Here is a 21,352-nt window from a genome sequence, read left to right as displayed (position 1 = left end):
ACCAATCCAGGTAAATGTGAAGTATTCCATCACACTACTGAAAATGTGCCTTGTAGGTGGTGGACAGGCTTTGGAAAGTCAAAAAGTGAGGCAAGAAGGGCAAGTTAATCTTTGCAGGATTTCTAGCTTCGGACTTGACAAGTTTTTACCTGATAAAGGGGCAGTGCTTCAAAAGCTTGTGATTTCAAATAAACCTGTTGGACTAAAACCTATCAGGTGATTATTGACCTTGTTCATCCCAGTCCAACCAATAGCTCCACGTCATTGCTGCATTTGGACATGGATTGCTTCAATAATGTGAAGAATTGCAAATTTACAATCAGCAACCATTCTCTTCTCAGCTTATGATGGAGCGAAGGTCATTGATGAAACCTAGACACTAGTCAGGTATGACTCTAACCAGCAGTGAGTTTTCCCTAATTCCCATTGATTACAGTTTTGCTTGGGCTCCTTGAACCCACACTCGGTTAACTGCGGTCTTGCTGCCAAGCGTAATCACTCTCACCTCTGGAATTCGTCAGTGTTTGGACCAAGACTGTAAATAGGGTGAGGCACCGAGTGGCCCTGGCAGAATCCAAACTAGGCATCAGTAAGCAATAAATTGTTAAACAATTTGTTGCTGTGGGTCTGGAGTCACGTATAGACCATGCCAGGTAAGGACAGTTGTTTTCTTCCTAAAGGACATTATGAACCAGAACAGTTTTTCCAACAATTGACAATGGTTTCACAGTCATTGTTAGACACAATGTCAATTTTTAAAATTAAATTCAAATTCCACTATTTAAGTAACAACCACAGACAGTCCCTTATAATACAAAGGGTACTTACAATTTAGATTTCAGTGACAGTACCAACAAATAGTGAGAGCAAGCGAAGAGATACACAGTTATAGAAATAAATTTCAACGACTTGTGCAAAGGACTGACCCATGGCTTCTAAAAACAGGCAAATGATCACAATAAATAAGGAGAGAAAAATTGCAGCTCTAGCCAAGAGATGAACAATCTGAACTTTCCCGACATTTTTCGATCTGGACTCATGCTCAGTCAGAACTGGGAAAACGTATGATCTAACAAAGAAATAAATGCAATTCTTGAATGGTGCATAGGCAATTCTTGTTCAGGCAATTGTTCCACTTTAGTTGCTGATACGCGACATCTGACCTCCATTAGGAATGCAGCAAAATTGAGAACAATGTTGACCACATTCCTCCCCTGCCTTTTAGTCTGAAAGTGAATGTTCAGATACATTATCAGACATTCTACCCAGAATTCATTTTTCACCAGGTACATTACTTCTCCTCCCAAGTCAAATCTATGTAAATGGTCTCCTTCCAGGCTATTCTCACCTGAAGGTCAAAACGGTAAGGTTTAGAACAAAAGCAGCAGCATGTTAAATGGAGCGTCACAGCAGCTAAGACATGGGGAATTTTGCCAAAAAAATAAGGGGCAGTTCTGATTTTTCAGAAAAGACGCTAAATAGCTTTTTGTCTTGCAATACAACACAAAATACATTTAAACTTCATAATAATGCAAAATACTACGTATGGTGGAAATGTGAAATTTTGTAAAACCAAAAAAAAAACTAAATCACCATCAGTTGATAGCTCAAAAGACTAGTGGTTAGCACAATTCTGAGCTATGTGTCCATTACTTTTGCCACCACTTATTTAGCCAGGAATCTTTCTGTCACCTCCCCTACCTCATACGTTTGATCCCATCTCCTGGCCTGCATTTTCGTTTCTGCATTTCCCTGGGGCCTTTTACCCTAGCTGGATGCTTGCATGAAAAACTTCCAGGATGACATCTGTCATCTCAGTTCCTCGACTCTCCTTATTAACTCTAACCCATCTCCTAATCTGCAGCACTTCCATTCCCTCAGGTCCAACCCTAAAATGTTCAAACCTGCTGACAATGTCATCTAGCAAACTAATCTCAACTTAACAGAGATCAAGCCTAAGACTAATATTTCCTCTTACCTTCCATTCTGCCATCCCTATCTATGAACATTTTGCTACAACTTTTCCATGGACATAATCTACTCTCCTCTTTTGTCTTGAATTTGCTTGTATTGTCAGTTATGAATTTACTTATGACTTCTGTCATTAGTATAGGCACCATGGTAGGGAGATTTATAACACTTTTCATTGTATTTTTCTTGTAAACATGCACATGACAATAGATTCTAACTCTAAATCTCTTCAAAGTCTTGTACATTACAGATTTCCACCTGGAAAAGCCTGCTATTATGTCCTTGCAATATCCACTATTATGACTACGGAAGCACACGCGGATGAATTTGCATTGCAAAATCCACATCTTTTATTTGGAAGCATGAGTGTTAGGAAAGGAGAAGCTGTTTACAGCAAGAACTAGTTCATCCAGACACAAGGTGGTGGTGCTGGAAATTTGTTGGACTCCAATCAGGAGGAGAAAGAGCCCTTACGTCATCCCTGCAGGGTTGGAGTTGCAGAGAGATTGGACGTTTATGGTGAAAAGGAATCAGTCAGGTGCAGGAAGTGAAGAAAAGGCTGAACCAATGAATCAACCAAGCAGTCCAATTTAAGGATAAGTGAATTATTCAGAATTGGTGGTACTACACATTTGGAGTATATGAGGGATTGATCTCCAAAGGAGGGCAGGTCAAGGAGCATCTGAAAGAAAAAGATGGTTTGATGTGGTGATCGTGGTCCAGCGCAGATAAAGAATTAAGAGTTGGTATTCAATCTCAGCCAGGAAGGGAGTGGCTGCCCAAACAAGAGAACCACCCTTGTCAGGTGGTTTGACAATAATATTAGGGATGTATTGGAGATGATGGTGTGCAGCAAATTCAAAGACAGATGGGTTTGTCAAAGTAGGGGAACAGAGAAACTGGACTCTTGCTAGTCACTGAATGTCACGGGCACTGGTCACAATTTGGGAGAATTGCTTGAGATAGGAAGTGAGAAGGTTTCGGCCTCAAAGAGCAAGCAGTCCCATTGTACAACCATGCGCTGTAGCGGTGCAACTATATTCACACCAGTGAGCAACAAGTGGCTTTATATGCATGTGCTGGCATCGTTATTGTAATGTCATCACATCTCATTGATACGTAGTTTCACATGCTCGGCGATTGTTCCTGTGGATCTCCATCATCCCAAATCACACTCCACAACCAACAACCATATGTAGCACTCCCCTAACCCACCCAAGTGCGAATTAACCTCCATCTGACATGTCTGGGGCAAATAAAATGAACGGTGCAGGTCAGCTGTGGTATGCCAGTGCTTGTCCAGTTGCACAGCTAGGCTTTAAAGATGGCGCTGGTATTTGAGTCCCAAGAGATCTAAGCAGTGGCTAGAGCTTCCACCGGTGGAAAGTAGGTGAGTATAGCATGCAAGGGTGCCATAGGGGTATACTGCATAGGTAATGAGGCTTCTATGGGAAGGTAATGGAAAAACCACACAATGGTGTGCAGAGAGCAACTGTCCATGAAACTCACTAAAACTGACACTTAGTCAATTTCTGCTAAGATTCAGCTCACAGATGTGATACCACACCAGCAGTTCTCACTGAAAGGATGCCAGAGAAATGGTCATAGTGAAATGAGGATTCAGTAGCGATGAGAAAGAAGTGGGTGACGAGAAGCTTCCTGGTGATTTGCAATTATTTTTAGATTGTTTGGATAGTGGTCAGTGGAGTAATCAGTCATGTAGTGTTAACGTGCTAACTGTAACAGGGCAGTGATGATGAAAGTAAGGTTCAGTATCAAACCACGCTCAAAACTCATTAAGAGGAGGTAGTCTTGTTGAGTCTGAGATTTTTGGTGAGGATTAATCCTTTCATATCAAAGAAAGCAATAAGTCAAAACACAGTGACAATACAGCAACGAATGAGATGGGATGAAAAAAATGGAGTCGGAGGAAAGGAATACCCAGGGGGCACTGTTATCAACAAACTTCTGTTGTGTCCGCTACACAGATAAGGCCAAAAGTGGAGCAGGTAATAACTTTCAGAAGACCTTCCTTCAGACCTCAACCTTCTCATCATCTGTCATTTTCATTCATTATATATGTCTCACTGTGAGCACTATGGCCTTGATCTCCTACAACGTTACAATGTAAAGTTTTTGAACAACAGCTCACGTTTTACACTCTTGCTCGAGTCTTCAAACAGGCCATTTGTTTAAAAGAAAAAGGGATTGGATAAAAGTCACATGACATCAAACTCCGTTATATAAATCTGAGATTTTTGTAATTTTAACTCGTTAAGCTATGCATACTACCAACACAGATCCTTATCTGGTGTCACTTTATTGACCCAAAGACAACTTCAGTGCTGACCATAGTTATTCTCAGAAATAACCACAATGTCTGTCTAAAGAGGCAAGTACACTGACGACAAGTCAAATGTACGCCAGTGACCTGCTCAACTTTCCTCAGTCACATTCGCCAAATACAGTTTTTGAATATAGGCTTAAAAGCAACAGGATATTTGCAATTATTTTTAGACTGTTTGAATAGTGGACAGTGAGTAATCAATCAGTCATGTAGCATTAATGTGCTAACTGTAACAGCGCCAGGAGCCTTACTCTGTGTGGCAGAACTATTTCCGAAAACAGCTGTGGAATATAAACATCCTAAGAAACAGAAAGGCAACATACATCCCTTTACTGAACTTGATAATAGCTACAGGAATTAAGTCCTCCCTCCGCCCCCATCAACAGCAAGCTATCTTTATTTAGTGTAATTTTCTGTACAAAATCAAAGGCCACTGCATTTACACAAAAGCCCACTAATCTCTAATAGGTTATTATTGGTGTTACTGTATCAAAAATCCTACACATGCACTATTTTTAAAACTGTCAAATGGGGTTTTGACTCTACTGATGCACTACTTAAAAGTGAAAATAGTAGTGCCAATAACCTTCCCACAAAAATATCAAGAAACACCAATCTCAACAGGATTACAAACGTCAATGTTTCCTTCAGTCACTGATCAAAAAATGTTCAACCACTTCTGCAGACACGGACGTCAGGCAACAGTGCAAAAACAAAACCATAACAGTCATCTTTTTATTAGAATCATTGCTGTTGAGGACCATGGAGCAAATTTAGCAAATCACAACTTAATTAGCTACATTGACTAAACTTAATAATTTTAATAAAAGTCTTAGCAGGACTTACACACTTAATGGTAAGGTCCCAGGGAGTGTGGCTGAACAAAGAGACCTTGGTAGTGCAGGTTCATAGCTCCTTGAAAGTGGAGTCGCAAGTAGACAGAATAGTGAAGGCGGCCTTTGGTATGCTTTTGTTTATCAGTCAGAGTATTGAGTACAGGAGTTGGGAGGTCATGTTGCGGCTGTACAGGACATTGGTTAGGCCACTGTTGGAATATTGCATGCAATTCTGGTCTCCTTCTTATCGGAAAGATGTTTTGAAATTTGAAGGGTTCAGAAAAGATTTACAAGGATGTTGCCAGGGTTGGAGGATTTGAGCTATAGGGAGAGGCTGAACAAGCTGGAGCTGTTTTCCCTGGAGCATCGAAGGCTGAGGGGTGACCTTATAGAGGTTTACAAAATTATGAGGGGCATGGATAGGATAAATAGGCAAAGTCTTTTCCCTGGGGTCGAGGAGACCAGAACTAGAGGGCATAGGTTTAAGGTGAGAGGGGAAAGATATAAAAGAGACCTCAGGGGCAACTTTTTCACACAGAGGGTGGTACTTGTGTGGAATGAGCTGCCAGAGGAAGTGGTGGAGGCTGGTACAATTGCAGCATTTAAGAGGCATTTGGATGGGTATATGAATAGGAAGGGTTTGGAGGGATATGGGCCGGGTACTGGCAGGTGGGACTAGATTGGGTTGGGATATCTGGTCAGCATGGACGTGTTGGACCAAAGGGTCTGTTTATGTGCTGTACATCTCTATGACTCTACAAGTCAACAATGGAAAGCAGGAGAAGCTAGAGGCAGAATACAAAAGTGAATATGAAAAATCATCACATACTTTATCCAGCCCCAATTTCCCCAAATAGGCCATCTGCCAGATTTTTGCAAATCACAGCAATCTCAACACTGAAGCCCAAATCTGAGTTTGGGGGATGCAACAAATTGAGTTTAACAAAGATTGCGCAAATATTGCAAATCCAAATTGGAGTCACTGATCACCAACATCAAACATTTTAGAATGCATTAAAATTTCAGAACAGCAGTCAAATTACCGATAATCAACTCCACCTAATGCAGCAAGAAATTTTATTCATGCATTACTTCCTGATGTGCTTTACAGAGAGTTACTAGAGTAATGGGAAATAAAAAGTCAATAGAAAGTATTTAGGGTGATTGAACATTTGTATAAAAATGATTTAAGCTTCTAAAGAAGGACCACAAAAATGGTAAAAGAGTTCAGCATGCCAGATGGATCTACTTAGGCAGCTGAAGCTCTGCTCTAAATAATGAAATAGAAGAAAATGAGATGCACAGGAAATTGCAAGTACATGAAAAACAAATTCAAGTATGGACAAGAATGCAGAGGTGCTTGGAGCAAGGTCACGTCTAGGACAGATAGCACTTGAACCTGGAGCTTCTGGTCAGAGACAGGGACACTACCACCATGCCACAGAAGTTATGTGCTTGGCTACCAGGCATTTTTGGTTACAATTCAAAATAAGAATTCCATGATGTGTTGGACTGGGGCGAACAAAGTTAGAAATCACTTCAACTGATGAAGGAGCAGTGCTCTGAAAGTTTGTGATTTCCAATAAACCTGTTAAGTCTATAACCTGGTGTGTGATTTCTGACTAAGAATTCCACTACCAAGCTGAAAAACATTAAGCTAACTCTATTGTTAATTGAATTTCTTCCAGTACTCACCTTATCTGTCAAAACTTATAGATAATGTAAAATTATCAGATTTTTTTATTGATTCAACTTATTCTCCCTATCATACCTAATCCAGTTTATAAACTGGGTCCGGTCCAAACCTTATCACCTTCCCTAGCAAATACTATGCCAAAGTAACAATTTAATATTTCTCTTATTTCCCACGAGGTTAGACTGTGCATCCCTTACTGGCACTCATGTAAGCAACTCAACCTCTTGGTGCAGAGGATATCAAGCTTGACGCATTGTGGATCTCTTCCAGAACTATCACCTGCCAACATACCCCAATGAGCATACTGGCTTAATATTTTTACTCCTTCAATGCACAAGCTTTATACCAACTACACTAATTATAATGTATATATAACAATCTCTTAACAACACTACTCACTATTCAGGTGATAGATGAGGCCATAGAGTCATAGAGATGTACAGCATGGAAACAGACCCTTCGGTCCAACCCGTCCATGCCGACCAGATATCCCAACCCAATCTAGTCCCACCTGCCAGTACCCGGCCCATATCCCTCCAATTCATATATCCATCCAAATGCCTCTTAATTGTTGCAAATGTACCAGCCTCCACCACATCCTCTGGCAACTCATTCCATACACATACCACCCTCTGCGTGAAAAAGTTGCCCCTTAGGTCTCTTTTATATCTTTCCCCTCTCACCCTAAAGCTATGCCCTCTAGTTCTGGTCTCCCCCACCCCAGGGAAAAGACTTTGCCTATTTACCCTCTCCATGCCCCTCATGATTTTATAAACCTCTATAAGGTCACCCCCCAGCCTCCGACACGCCAGGGAAAACAGCCCCAGCCTGTTCAGCCTCTCCCTGTAGCTCAAATCCTCCAACCCTGGCAACATCCTTGGAAATATTTTCTGAACCCTTCCAAGTTTCACAACATCTTCGTTTGATTGAATTTACATAAATTACATTTGAAGAGACAGGAACCAGTTTTCAATATAATGGGCTCACTCTCTCTCTCTCTCTGTTCACCAATCTATGCACCTTTAAATTGTCTCAAACCTGCATGCTTGGTCATCTCTTACTAATCTCTTCTTCGATGGCCCACACGTCTACAAGCTTTCATTTGTGAACGTATCAGTGAAACATTGCTGAAAATCTGAAATAACAATAGAGAGGCTGGAAGAACTCAGCAGGTGTGGCCGTATCTGTGGAGAAAAGGAATTAAGACTTCAAGTCAATGTCCTTTATCATAAATCTGTTTAGTTAAGCAAGTGTTTTTTAGGGGAGGCGATGCTGTGGTAAAATCTGTGATAGAACATCAACTAGGAGAGATTAAAAAATGACAAACGTCATCATGCAGTAGCCAAAAACAATAGTATTGGGTATAGTGAAGAAACAAAAGGTTGGATCTAAAGTGAACTGCTACGTGGAAACTATTTGCATGTATCATGAAGGGATAAAAAAGAACCAAATTAAGATCAAACTATAAACACAAGGGAAAAACAAAAAGAAACAATGAAGTATACAAAATAACATAAGGTAGAGCAGACAAAAATTATGATCTAAAGTTGATTTACAATTCCTGAAGAAGGGCTTATGCCCGAAACGTCGATTCTCCTGCTCCTTGGATGCTGCCTGACCTGCTGCACTTTTTCAGCAACACATTTTCAGCTCTGGTCTCCAGCACCTGCAGTCCTCACTTTCTCCTCCTTACAAGGATGTTGCCAGGGTTGGACGATTTGAGCTATGGTTGGAGGATTTGACAGGGGGGTTGTTTTCCCTGGAGCGTCGGAGGTTGAGGGGTGACCTTATAGAGGTTTACAAAATCATGAGGGGCATAGACAGGGTAAATAGACAAAGTCTTTTCCCTAGGGTCGGGGAGTCCAGAACATAGGTTTAGGGTGAGAGGGGATAGATATAGAAGAGACCCAAGGGGCAACTTTTTCCACATGTAGGCTGATACAATTGCAACATTTAAAAAGACATTTGGATGAGTATATGAATAGGAAGGGTTTGGAGGGACATGGGCCAGGTGCTGGCAGGTGGGACTAGATTGGATTGGGTCTGGTCGGCATGGACGGGTTGGACCGAAGGGTCTGTTTCCATGCTGTACATCTCTATGACTATGACTCAATGACTATAACTTAATGTCGTGGCCAGAGGACTATAGAGAACAGGGTGAAAAGACAAGGTGCTCTTCATCTATCTTATCCTATTCCTTCTAGCCTCTCTGATCAGTGCTTAGAGGAACCAGGCCCCCGACATTTATATTTCACTTTCCCCAGGGATGTAAACCTAGAGGTTAGAAGTCTTCCAGAACCTGCGACAGAAACTGAATTCAACAGTCTGAAGCATTCAACTTCTCCAAGTCCAATGCTACGTCCCACATACCTCTGGGAAACCGCCAGCTTGTTGCTTCTCCTTGTAAAAGGGGAAGGTGAAAAAAAATCAGGTAATGCAAATGATAGTCTCCTGTTCGCCAAATGTCCCTGCTGACTCCGTACTTGAAAGAGTAAGCCACAGAGACCTTTGACTTGCTCGAGGAAACTCAAGTAGTGATCAAATAGCACTAAAGCCTGTTTCCCTAGGACAAACTCTGCAGCTGCCCCTGGTTTAAGCTGTATGCCCTTGTCTTTGGGACAGTTAGTCAAACTGACAAATGATTTATTGGAATTGACTTATTTGTTCACATATGCACAAAGATTAAGAAATGGTGGAAATGAAATGGATTGCTTGGGTTAGATCTTATCAGCAGTTGATAGGTTTTTACCCTCATCGCCTTCCTCACTCAATATGCCTACAACAGTTTAGAAATCCCTACTGAAGTCTGATTGTGGACCTTGACCACTTAAACTTCAACCAACTTCATATACACCATACTTCAGTTAATATTTTTGCATCAATTCTCACCTATCAAACTTTTGTTAGTGCATTTTCTTCCTTTCAAAAAATTATGATGTCAGATCCTTATAATTCTCTCAATTGCAAGATAAGTTGCCTGCATTCCAAAACAAAAAGCTAGGATTCTTTATGCTGCACACCCATTTCAAATCCACTCACACATTTACACAAGATCAGTCTCTCATGTCATTCCACACTGCTCTAACCAACAATGTAATCATACTACCTCCTTTGTAATAAGATACCTGCATCAATTCAATCTTTCTTCACAGCTATGGCGGCACATAATTGTTCATTTTCCTCTACAGCATGCATGTAAAGTTACAACTCAGAGGAAGCTGGCAGAGGTCATTCCACATTGAAATACATTGTGCAGCCACCAAATTAGCCACCTTGCCAGCCTTTTTAAAAATTCAAATTCCATTAACAATCCAACAATAATACCACTTGAACATTGCCTCTCTCCCCCAAAACAAAACTAAAACTGCTGGAGAAACTCAATAGTTCTGGCAGTGTTTGTGGGAGAGAACAGAATGAAGAAGGGAACCCGTTCTGAAGAATCACCGGATTCAAAACATAGATTTTGTTTTCCCCCCACCAATGCTGCCAGAACAGCTAGGTTTCTCCTGCAATTTCTGTTTTTGTTAGTATGTTATACATCGTCTTTGTAAGCCTTAGTATTACATATTTGAATAACTTTTATGTGCAATCTATCTTGTAAAGTTCCGGGGAGACTGAAGGAAATAAAGGATTTTTTATCATTAGCAGCAAAGCTTTCAGCTTTCTCAGTTCCACTTTCCAGAATAACCTGCCTGCATGGTTTTCCACAACTCTCTTCCTCCATATAGATATATCTTGGACCAAGTGCTTGGTAATCTATTCAACTCTACAAACCTGCCTTAACAGCTGTTTTCCACTCTGTTATCTGAAGCATTCAGGGATGTGAGAGGCATTCCTGTAATAAGCAACGATGTGGAGGTGCTGGTGTTGGACTGGAAGTACAAATTTGTACTTCCAAATCAACTTGCTGTTGTGAGATTTCTTTAAACTATAAAAAGCAAGGTGCTGTTCACACCAGGACAAACCTTCTTCCCTTAATATCCTCTTCCACAGCTGGAAGCAAATACCTGCCTCAAGCAGTGAATCTCGGGGAAAATGAGCATGTCCAAGGATTCAGCCCTCCTAAAACTGAACTACAGTTGTGTTGAAAGTTACATTAAGTTAAAGCAGTTTCTTTCCGCAATTAGTTCAGATGACAAATAATAGTGGCTGGTGTTCCATCCGTTTTCTCGATACTGAGGTCATGCATGACACTATTCAAGGAATGCTCAGTATCAATGATTTGGACCTGGTGTTGTGTGATTTTTAACTCAGTATCACTGGTCACAAAGCCGGATTCGTGCAAACTAGACTCCTACTCAACAACGGAAATCCTTGCTCAGATCTTGTCGATCACGATCGGAAAGGAATAGCCACAGTTTGCGGGCAAAGCACACCTAGAAGCAGAAAGCACATCTGCTCGCTAAAAAAAAATATTTGGCTTTAATCTTTGTGGCATTGTGTTGCAATCCCTACTGCCCACAGCCATTTCCTGCAGCCCTGAATGACTTTAAACGCTACGATCCCGAAGTGAAACATGACTCGTTTCACAAACAGCTCGTCATTTTTTTAAAAAAAATCTCCAACTGGTCCCGCAGCGTGTTCAATTTGGGGGAAAAAAAACACAAACTCAGGTCTCTCCGGCGGGAAAATAAACGAAGCGATTTCCTCAGCAATTCGCAAACACACATTTCCTATACAAAACCATTATATGAATAAAAGTCAATTCCTTTTTTTTAAAAAAAGGGACACTTCATCGCCGCTGAGCGTGTTAAAAAATTACTTCAGGAAATACTTTTTCAAATAGGGGCTTGAAAGTAATTGACATTAAGCAGTTAATGGACGATATATGTTTTGGTTGGATTCTCTCTCTCGGTGCGCGGAGTGTAACATAATCTGGCGTTGACGTTTTGAAAGAAAAGTTCTCCTGCCTTCACCAGGTTTCGTGTGGGAGACACAGGTTCTGACTGACTCCAGAGGATGCAGGAAATCTAGAAACAGGCTGGCTCATCACAACCCTATCCCCTCACCTGCAGAGGCCACCTTCACTCGCTCCCCCACCCTCTCTCCCTCTCTCTGCCTTGACTTCACCACTCACCTCACAGCTCTGCAACTTACCCAGTGAAGGGCTCAGCTCCCGAGATATCACTGTTTCTCTGGAGAAGAAATTAGGTCGATTCCGCTCCCCGCCTGTTTGCAACGCACGCGAGAGGGAACACAAAAAGAAAAATCCAAAGAGTCGAGACAGAAACTCATTCAAATTTTAACCAGACCCAAAGACGCCCAGCATCCACGAATGAGACGGAAGCGGCTGCAGCAGGAGTTCCAAACCCGCCCTCTCCCACAGCATTTCCATGACGCGATCTTGTCAATCAACACGGTCCTTTCAAGTTGCTTATTGATGGCAGCTTCTTGAGAGGTAGAGGAGGCGCTGGTGACTTGAGTGCTTGGAGATGCTCCCCTGAAGATTTTTTTTTACGCAATGGGAACATGTATGCAAGAATACCACTTATTGCCTTTGGGTTCATGCTGTCTGTCTAGATTGGAGAAATTGCCCTCTACATTTCGATTCATGCCGTTTTCTTGCATAACGAACAAACACGGAATTACAAAAAAAACCGAATCAGTCAAGAGGTAACTTAATCAGACATTAGTACTTTGCCAACAGTGCAGACTTAATCTTCACAGTTTTTATATATATATTTAAAAGTGCGACACAAATGTTTTCCAATCTATTTTCTTCTTGCTAATGTGCAGAATGTATTTCAATGACTTTGGGACATCCTGCAGTCGAAGGGTGCTACGTAAATGCAAGTGTTTACTTAAACGTTTAGAAATAGCGCTTCCTACTGTCAGTGAATGGAACAGAGTCTCCCTCACGGAGTTGTGAGCAATGTAAAGTGATGGGCAAATGGGGCTTTTGTGGCAGGTCATAGAAATTTGGATAAATTGGTGCTGAGGGGGCTTAGGGGGTTAGAAATGAGAATATGTATCTAACCTGTAAGTAACAAAGACATCGATAAGGGTGTGATTGTTGTCGAGCGCTATTGGAGAGGGAGTTGTAAGCAAAGTTGCTGATAGTTAATTTGCACTTAGCTTCGAGCGTTGGAACACTCAATCTGGTTCAGCCTGAATTACCATACCAAGAGAAATATGGACATAATAGCAAGGATGCAGATGATGTATGGCGACGGTATAAACTTTTCACTGCATTTTATATAGAATACACGTGTCAATAAATCATTTGATTCAATTCAAATCAGAAAATAGTGCTCCTCTGGTTAATCTTAGGGAATTTAATCTTATCACTCACAATAAGTAGTTTACTCGACCAGAGATGGAGCTAAGCCACGCTAAGTGGCGTGAATGATGTTTGTTGTCAGCGTAACAACAAGTTGCACTAATGTAGTTTCTCGTAAAAAAAATTCCAAGGAAATTCGAAACAAAATCACACAATAAATATTGAAATGGAAGAGGTTGAGTAGATTGATGTTGAGATGATTTTTAAACGTGGAGAGAGCGATGCAGGGAGTTCACGAAGATTAATAATGGGACGAAGACCTGAAAGCTGACGTTTACACGAATTTGTAGATAGAACAATAACAGAATTTAAAACATTGAGACAGGAGCCAGTGTAGATCAGTTCAAACAACAGTAATAGGACATAGGGCATAGGAACAAAAGTAGACTATTCGGCCTGTTGATATCATGACTGATCTGATAACCCTCAACTCCACTTTCTTCATAACTTTTGATTCCTTTAACTATCTGCCTGTCTCAACCTTGAATATACTTAATGACCCCACAGCGACAGCCTTCTGTGATAAAGAGTTCAACACATTCATTACCTCCCAAAGGACGAAATTCCTCTCCATTTCTGTCTTAAATGTATGACCTTTTATTCTGAGATTTGCCCTCTGGCCCTGGATATCTCCACAAATGCATTCACTGCGTCAAGCCTCCTTATTATCTTGTTTGTTTCAATAAGGTCTAATTTTTCTAAATTCGAACAAGTACAAGCCGAAGCGATTCAATCTCTTCTCATACGACCTCCATATTTGGTAATAGCCTTGTGAACTTCCTATGGACTGTGTCCAGTATCAATATATTCTTTTCCTTCAATAAGGAGCTCAAAATTGTTCATGGAATTTGAGCTGTGATCTGACTAGCTTCTTGTATAGTTTTAGCAAAACCTTCCTACTTTTATGTTTGAAATAAAGACCAATATTCTATTTCCCTTCCCTAATACCCGCTGAACTAGGATGCTAGCTATTTGTGATTCATGGATAAAGGATAATAAATCCTTCTGTTCTGAAGCTTTCTGCGGCATTTTCTGTTTAAATAATATTGAACTCCTTTATTCTTCCTGCCAATGTGCATAACCTCACTGTTTCCCACATTATATTCCATCTGCCCAAATCTGGCCCACTTGCTTAACCTGTTTAAATCCTCGTGCTGACTGATTGTGTCATCTTCACCAACTGCCTCCCCACTTATTTTTATGTCATTTTCCTGATCCAAGTCATTAATATTGCTATGGACCAGGCCAGACCCCCTCTAAACATTTCAAGGAGATAGCCCAGACCCTAACTTTTCTAGTTGTTTTAAGCAGGTGTAAGATGGATATTCCAGAAGTGATGCAGCTGGTCAAACTACTCAAGTTGAAACAAAACAGACTTTATTTACAGACTACCAAATGAAACACAAGCAAAAGAAAACAGAATTTGGAATAACAAATATTTGAAAATCTGACTTACACATTTATCCCCTGCAACTTAATAAAGAGCTGTTCCGATTTCCTGCAACAGCCCATAAACACATTGCTTGGCAAAAAGGTAAATTTGAACACAGGTTCTTACAGGAGAGAGACATTGCAGAAAGGGATCATAGGCTGAAACATGGAACCTCTTTTTCTCAGCAGCTTCTTGGGTCTCTACCTAAAACTAGACTAAACCAGAAAAATCCCTGAACTGGGAGAACTGGCCACTTGCCTTTCATTGTACAAGTGTTTTTAAAAAAAAAATCTAAAAGCTCTTTTCCCTGATTATTGCCTTAGGCAGTATCTGTTAGTCATAACCAAAGTGGCTGAATCGCAGACAAATCAGAACCTCTGTCTTTTACAACCCCTTTTTGAAAAAAACCAAGGACAGCATAACCTTGTTAAAGGAGCAGCATCTTCACAATATATATATATTGAAAATAATCATGGCCTCAGTGCTGACCCTTGTGGCACACCATCCTGAAAATGTCTCCCTTGTCCTAATTCTATTTTCTATTAGTTAAGAAATCCTCTATCCCTGTTAATGTACTACCTCCAAAGCCATGGGCACTTAGGGAGCAGCCTAATGCATCATATCTTATCAAACACCTCTGAAAATTTAAATATATTTATATCCACTGTTCCCCTTTATCTGTTCTGCTTGTTACCTCATCAGAGAATTCTTGTAAATTTGCCAAGTTATAAAACGGAGACATCTCTAAATCAAATCAGCCTCCTTATCTCTGTATTTATAACACAGTAAAAATAAGATATTCGACAACCCTCAAAATTGACCCCAGTGGTTCCTAACCAGACCTTTTGAATAACCAGTACCAGACTCAAATAATTAAATAATACAAAATGCTTGAATAATTTAAATAATCAATATCAAACACCCAGTTTATAGTTTAAACGGAAGACTCAAATGTATTAATAATACAGTAGCTTTAGCAGAGCAAAGTTAAACCACAAGTTAATCTAATTAGTGTATACGATTTAAACTCAATCTCCTTTGATTCTAGCCAACATCACTCAAAGACAGACAGACAAACAGGCACAGTTAAGGGATAAAACAGTGAAAAAATAAATGAGATATCACTGGCCAGTTGACTTAAGCAGTTACTACATCATAGGCACATTGTATTGTATCTTGCTATGTTACTGAAGACACTGATGCATGCAGATAGCTTCCATTAGGCTTCAAGCAATATTTATTTAAATCTTATAATTGAGATTGTACCCTCTCAACTTACAATAAGATTGATATTGAGAGGACAACTGGGGAGCAATCAAACCTCCATTCTGTAGCTGTGGTAGTCATAATCCTTCTGACTTAAACAGAGTTTAAAAACCAATTCAAACTCTGGCTTTGCTTTGTTAGACTGGTTGTCTCTCTATGAGACGCCTGTTACCATTCAAACATCTGCCATCTGTCTCAGCATAATGCCTCTTCAGAGTCAAAACACCTATTGAACAGTTTTAACAAGGTTCAACCTATAGTTAACTTTCAAGCCCAGCCTCATGCACAATGATCAGTTTATTTGTTGGTTTTAAAAAAAGGCAACCTGTTGTTCACAGCCCAAATGTCATTTTCAGTTCTCAGCCCACAATTCACAGCTCCAAACCAAAAGTGTAAAAAAAAAGTAATGAAAATCTCATCATGGGCAAGAAGACATGCTGACTGTACTTAATCGTATATATCTTTAAATGCCCTGCTATTACATGTTTTATAATAGACTCTATCATTTTTGAAAAAACAGATTTTAAGTTAACTGGCTTGTAGTTACCTCTATATTCTCCTTTCCTTTTTAAATAAAATGTTACATTTGCAGTTTTCTAATCCTCTGGGAGATTTCCTGAATCTAAGGAGTCCTGGAAGATTATCACTATTGCATCAACTATCTCTATAGCTACTTCCTTCAAAACCCTAGGATTTATGCCGTCAAGTCCTGGGGATTTATTGGTCTTTAGCTCCCAATAGTGCAGGATTGGATGTGAATAAGCTGACAACATGACAAGAAACAAATCTGGATGACACGGAGGAATGGAAAAGTGGTAGCACAAGACCGAGGTAGGACTAACAGTGTGCAATTTTGTGAAGGTGAAAGTGAAAGGTATTGTCCCTGAGTAAAATAGGATCTGAGGTTTAAACTCCATCCCAGGGTAAAATAGAGTCTCAGGTTTATGAATGATTTTCTTTAGCTTTAGAGAGGGCCAATGTTAGTGACAAAGGAATGCAGTTTGTAGCATAAGCAAAAATTGATGATCTTCCTGATGTTGAGCTGGAAGCAATTTTCCCCCTGACTGATAATGCACAAGCAGTCTAAGGTAAAGTCTATGATTGGCTAGGTAAGAGTGAAACCAAACAAAGGGAGGAAGTGGATGTATAAAACATTTCATTGTATTTTTCATGTAAAAGTACAGATAAAAGTACCAAATTAACTTGAGTAGAGATGGCTGGACAGGTGATGTGCTGTAGCTGTATGATGTGGGAGCTGGCTGATCCTATTGTGAATGGCAGTGACCACATCTGCAGCAAGTGTTGGTTGCTGGAAGAACTCCGGCTCAGAGTTGATGATCTGGCATCTGAGCTTCAAACACTGCGGCACATCCAGGAGGGGGAGAGTTACCTGGACGCTTTGTTTCAGGAGGCAGTGACACATGGTAGATTAAGAACCTCAGGTTTGATCAGTGGCCGGGAACAGCAGGATGTGACTGCGGGCAAGGCAGATAGAGGGATCCTGCAGTCAGGAACAGAGCGCACTCAGCTCTTGACCCTGTCCAACAGGTACAAGGTACTGGCTCCCTTTGTAGATGAGGAAAAAGGCTGCAGGGAGGATGAGGCAACTGACCACTGCACCGTGGTGTGGGAGGCCATTCAAGAAGGGGGAGCAAAACAGACTAGTAGTGGTTGTAGGTAATTCTATCATGAGGAAGATAGATAGTATCCTTTGTAAGCAGGATTGAGAGTCCCGCATTGTGTTGCCTGCCTGGTGCCAGCATAAGGGATATCTCTGACTGGCTTGAAAGGATATTGAAGAGGGATGGGGAGATTCAATTGTTGTGGTCCATTTGGGAACAAACAACGGAGGCAAGACCAGGAAAGAGGATCTGCTCGGGGATAATCTGGAGCTAGGAACCAAATTAAAGAACAGGTATTCAAGGGTTATAATCTCCAGATTACTGCCCAAGCCAGGTGCAAATCGGCACTGGGACATGAGAAGTACACACATGGCTAAAAGAGTGGTGTGGGAAAGAGGGGTTCCCTTTCCTGGGGCACTGGCATCAGTATTGGAACAGAGGGGTCTGTATTGCTGCGACGGTCGCTACCTAAACAGAGCTGGGACCAATGTTCTAGTGAAAAGGGTAAACAGGCTGGTTAGCAGGACTTTAAACTAGAAAACTGGCGGAGAGAAGGGTAAAACTTACCCCAGTGGGAAACAAAGCAGCAGGTTAACATATGTAGAGAGGGATTCAACTGAGTGGAAAAATATGAAAGAAATGACTGGGAAGGAGAACTCAAGAGAGGTTAGTAAAGTCTTGAGCATAGATGCAAATAGGACAGAGTGTTTGAAAGGGTTAACAATCAAACTTCAAGCACACCAGACAAACAAATGACAATGAGAAGAGGGACAGCTAATACAGGACTGAAGGTGTTATATCTGAACATAGATAGTATAAGAAATAAGGAAAATGAGTTTGTGGCACAGATCAAAATTGGCAGGTAGGACATGGTGAGCATAGGGATCAGGATTGAGAGCTGAATATCCAAGGATATCCATCCTATCGAAAAGATAGGCAGGTGGGCAGAGACGGTGGGGTTATCTTATTAGTAAGAAATGAAATTAAATAAGAAGTGAAGTTGGGTCAGATTGTTTAGAATCTGTGTGGGTAGAATTTAGGAATTGCAAAGGTTAAAAAAAAAGCACAGTTGGCATTATGTACAGGCCTCCAACAGTAATCAGGAGCTGGGGCGCAAGATACACCAGGAAATAGAAAGGGTGTGAGGAGAAAGGCAAAGTTACAGTGATCATAGGGGATTTCAATGTGCAGGTAGACTGGAAAATCAGGTTGGTGGTGGATTGCAAGAAATGGAATTTGAGGAGTGTCTATGAGATGGCTTTTGGGAGCAGCTTGTGGTGTAGCCCATGAGCCAACAGGCAATACTGGATTTAGTGTTATGCAATGAGGCAGACTTGATAAGAGAGCTTAAGGTGAAGGAACCCTTAGGAAGCAGTGATCATAATATGACTGAATTTACTCTGCAATTTGAGAGGGAGAAGATGGAATCAGAGGTAATGGTGTTACAGCTGAATAAAGGCAACTATAGAGACACGAGGGAGGAGTTGGGCAGAATACACTGAGAGGAGCTGAGCAGGAAAGATGGTGGAACAACAATGGCAGGAGTTTCTGGGGATAATTCAGGAGACACAGCAGATATTCATCCTCAGGAAAAAGAAGATGATACAGGGAGGAGGAGACAACCATGGCTGACTAGGTAAGCCAGGAATAGCATAAAAGCCAAACAGAAAGCATATAATGTGATGAAGGGCAGTGGGAAACCAGAGGATTGGGAAGCTTTCAAAGACCAACAGAGGGCAGCAAAAAAAGAAATAAAGAGGGAGAGGATTAAATATGAGCATAGGCTAGCCAGTAATATAAAAATAGACTGTAGGAGTTTCTTTAGATATATAAAGGGCAAAAGAGAGGCAAAAGTGAACTTTGGACTGCTGGAAAATGACAGTGGAGAGGAATTAGTAGGGAACAAGGAAATGGCTGAGGAATTCAATAATTACTTTGCATCAGTCTTCACAGTGGAAGACATGAGTAACAACTAGGATAATTAATGACTACATATAGTTGACAGCATAGTTTAAGAGACAAAACTGAGAAGAGTTGACTGCTTTGGCAGATGATTGAGAAGTTTACTACTGTACGAGCTTAAATCAAAACAAATGCAGAGATGGTAAACCTTTTATACACTCCTTTATATGCGTGATGCTTAAAATTAATGCAATACTATGGTAAACTGTTTTAAAAATATCAATTCAAGAAAAATAATCATGTGGGTTGGACAATATATCATTTAAACATCTGCATTTCACGAAATGGATAAAGATGAGTGTTGCCAAAACAATTGTTTGGTTCTTAATGTTACAATCATCAAAGCCCATTTCTGAATATTAATGTCTACCCAATCCCTGGAGAACAAATACAGCAAGTTGATCAATAAAATTACTTAGAATAAATGCCCAGTATGTGGTGTAAAATATTCATAATTCTGCAGGTAGAAGACTGGCCGGGAAGTGTGACAGAAGTATGCAAAAATGTGTGGAAAGAATCATGAATTTCAAACAATGCTCTATTTGTTGCAAAGCTAACATAACAGGATAGAAATCAAGGTTCATTCCACTGTCTAGATCCAAGTGTGGCCACATGCAAAATTAATTCACAACAAAGTGTTTAAGCAAGAACAGTAATGGCGAGAAGAGCAATGTCTGTAATGGCTGAAAAGCAGAAGCTGTAAAACCCAGGATTGATCCCAACAATGTGATATTCCATTAAATAAAAACATATTCTAAATAAATTGAAGTAAAAACTGGTCATTATTTAATATGATATTATGTTATTAGTAACATTAGTGATAATTGCAGATTACGCAAAATTTGATAAAAGATCAATCTTCAATTTTGAGGCTTTTGTAGGTTATATAAATTAATAAAAGAATTCCCTCTTTTTCAGTTTTTGGTTATTACTACAGTGATGTGAGTTGTGCTGTGTGGCAAGAAGATTCTGTTTAGTTCTGGAAACTCATGTCACTGATGTTTGATTTTTTAAAAAACAAATAGTGGATATGCTCCAAATGTCTATACATTCCTGCTGATGGATGGATAGCAGAGAAAAACAATTGGATCCATCATAGCAGGTCTATCATAAAGTTATTGCATATGTATTGTTGGATAAGCTTTGTGAGCATTACCAGTTGTCTTGCAGAAAGAATTGGGTATTGAGCATTTAATGGAAAGCAACACATTCACTTGTCCTTGAAAGATGGGACACACTTGAACATGTTGTTAAAATTATTTCATTTCGAAGTTATAGTGAAATTTATCAGTAATCAATTACAAGTTATTTTTAATACCATGTTATAACAGTTAGTGGACAGATAGAGTTATCATTTTTGAGTCTTATAAACTGACAATCGTTTATGTTGCAATACTTTTTTGTGAAGGTGGTAATAATTGTTGCCCTTAGTACAGTTGATATTTAATTTCTCAGTGATTTAAATATACAATGGTAAACTCATGTACTTTCAGCTCAGTTCCCAAAGGCAAAGAAGACATTTAGTTTGAGCTTTACCATAGATGTCAGGACCTTGGTGTAATGATGCAGAGCAAATCTGGAGGCCATACTTGCAACAATGGGATTCCTCAGCAACTTTGCCACAGGCACGTTCTTAATTGTCTGCCTGCAAATCCACTGTCCAATTATGGTTGGCAGGTAGGCTCCTGATGCTGCAAGCCCAATGAAAAGAATGGCAACTTGGAAGCTTCAGCATTGGTACTGGGAGAGGTAGTCACTGCTGAGCCGGACAGGAGATTTTAGGAGACTGCTGGGTGAGGCTACAGTAAGTGTCAGACAGAGTCCCCTCCACTGAGATCAATGGGACCTCTGGGTTTGCTCTCCCTGTCCACAGCCCTCTCTTTTGGCCGTGGACTGTCATAAGGTGGCAATCCTCGTTTAGCTGATAGTGTCTTATGTAA

General features: G+C 40.4%; 1 protein-coding gene across 5 annotated transcripts in view; it reads right to left on the bottom strand.

Annotated features, from left to right (window-relative positions):
* Positions 1-12,153, bottom strand: part of osbpl3b (oxysterol binding protein-like 3b) — a 209,749-nt gene extending 197,596 nt beyond the window's left edge. For 2 of the 5 annotated variants that reach the window (XM_072575110.1, XM_072575109.1), the window contains exon 1: positions 11,928-12,153. The gene's annotated coding sequence lies outside the window, so the exon portion shown is untranslated. The remainder of the gene's footprint in view (positions 1-11,927) is intronic. The other 3 variants (XM_072575108.1, XM_072575107.1, XM_072575111.1) reach the window with 2 other exon arrangements.
* Between the last annotated feature and the right edge of the window lie 9,199 nt (positions 12,154-21,352).

This window comes from Chiloscyllium punctatum, chromosome 8, assembly GCF_047496795.1.
Source record: "Chiloscyllium punctatum isolate Juve2018m chromosome 8, sChiPun1.3, whole genome shotgun sequence".
Lineage (NCBI taxonomy): Eukaryota > Metazoa > Chordata > Chondrichthyes > Orectolobiformes > Hemiscylliidae > Chiloscyllium > Chiloscyllium punctatum.
The sequence above is the reverse complement of the archived record's forward strand: the minus strand, read 5'-3'. Positions and strand labels throughout refer to the sequence as shown.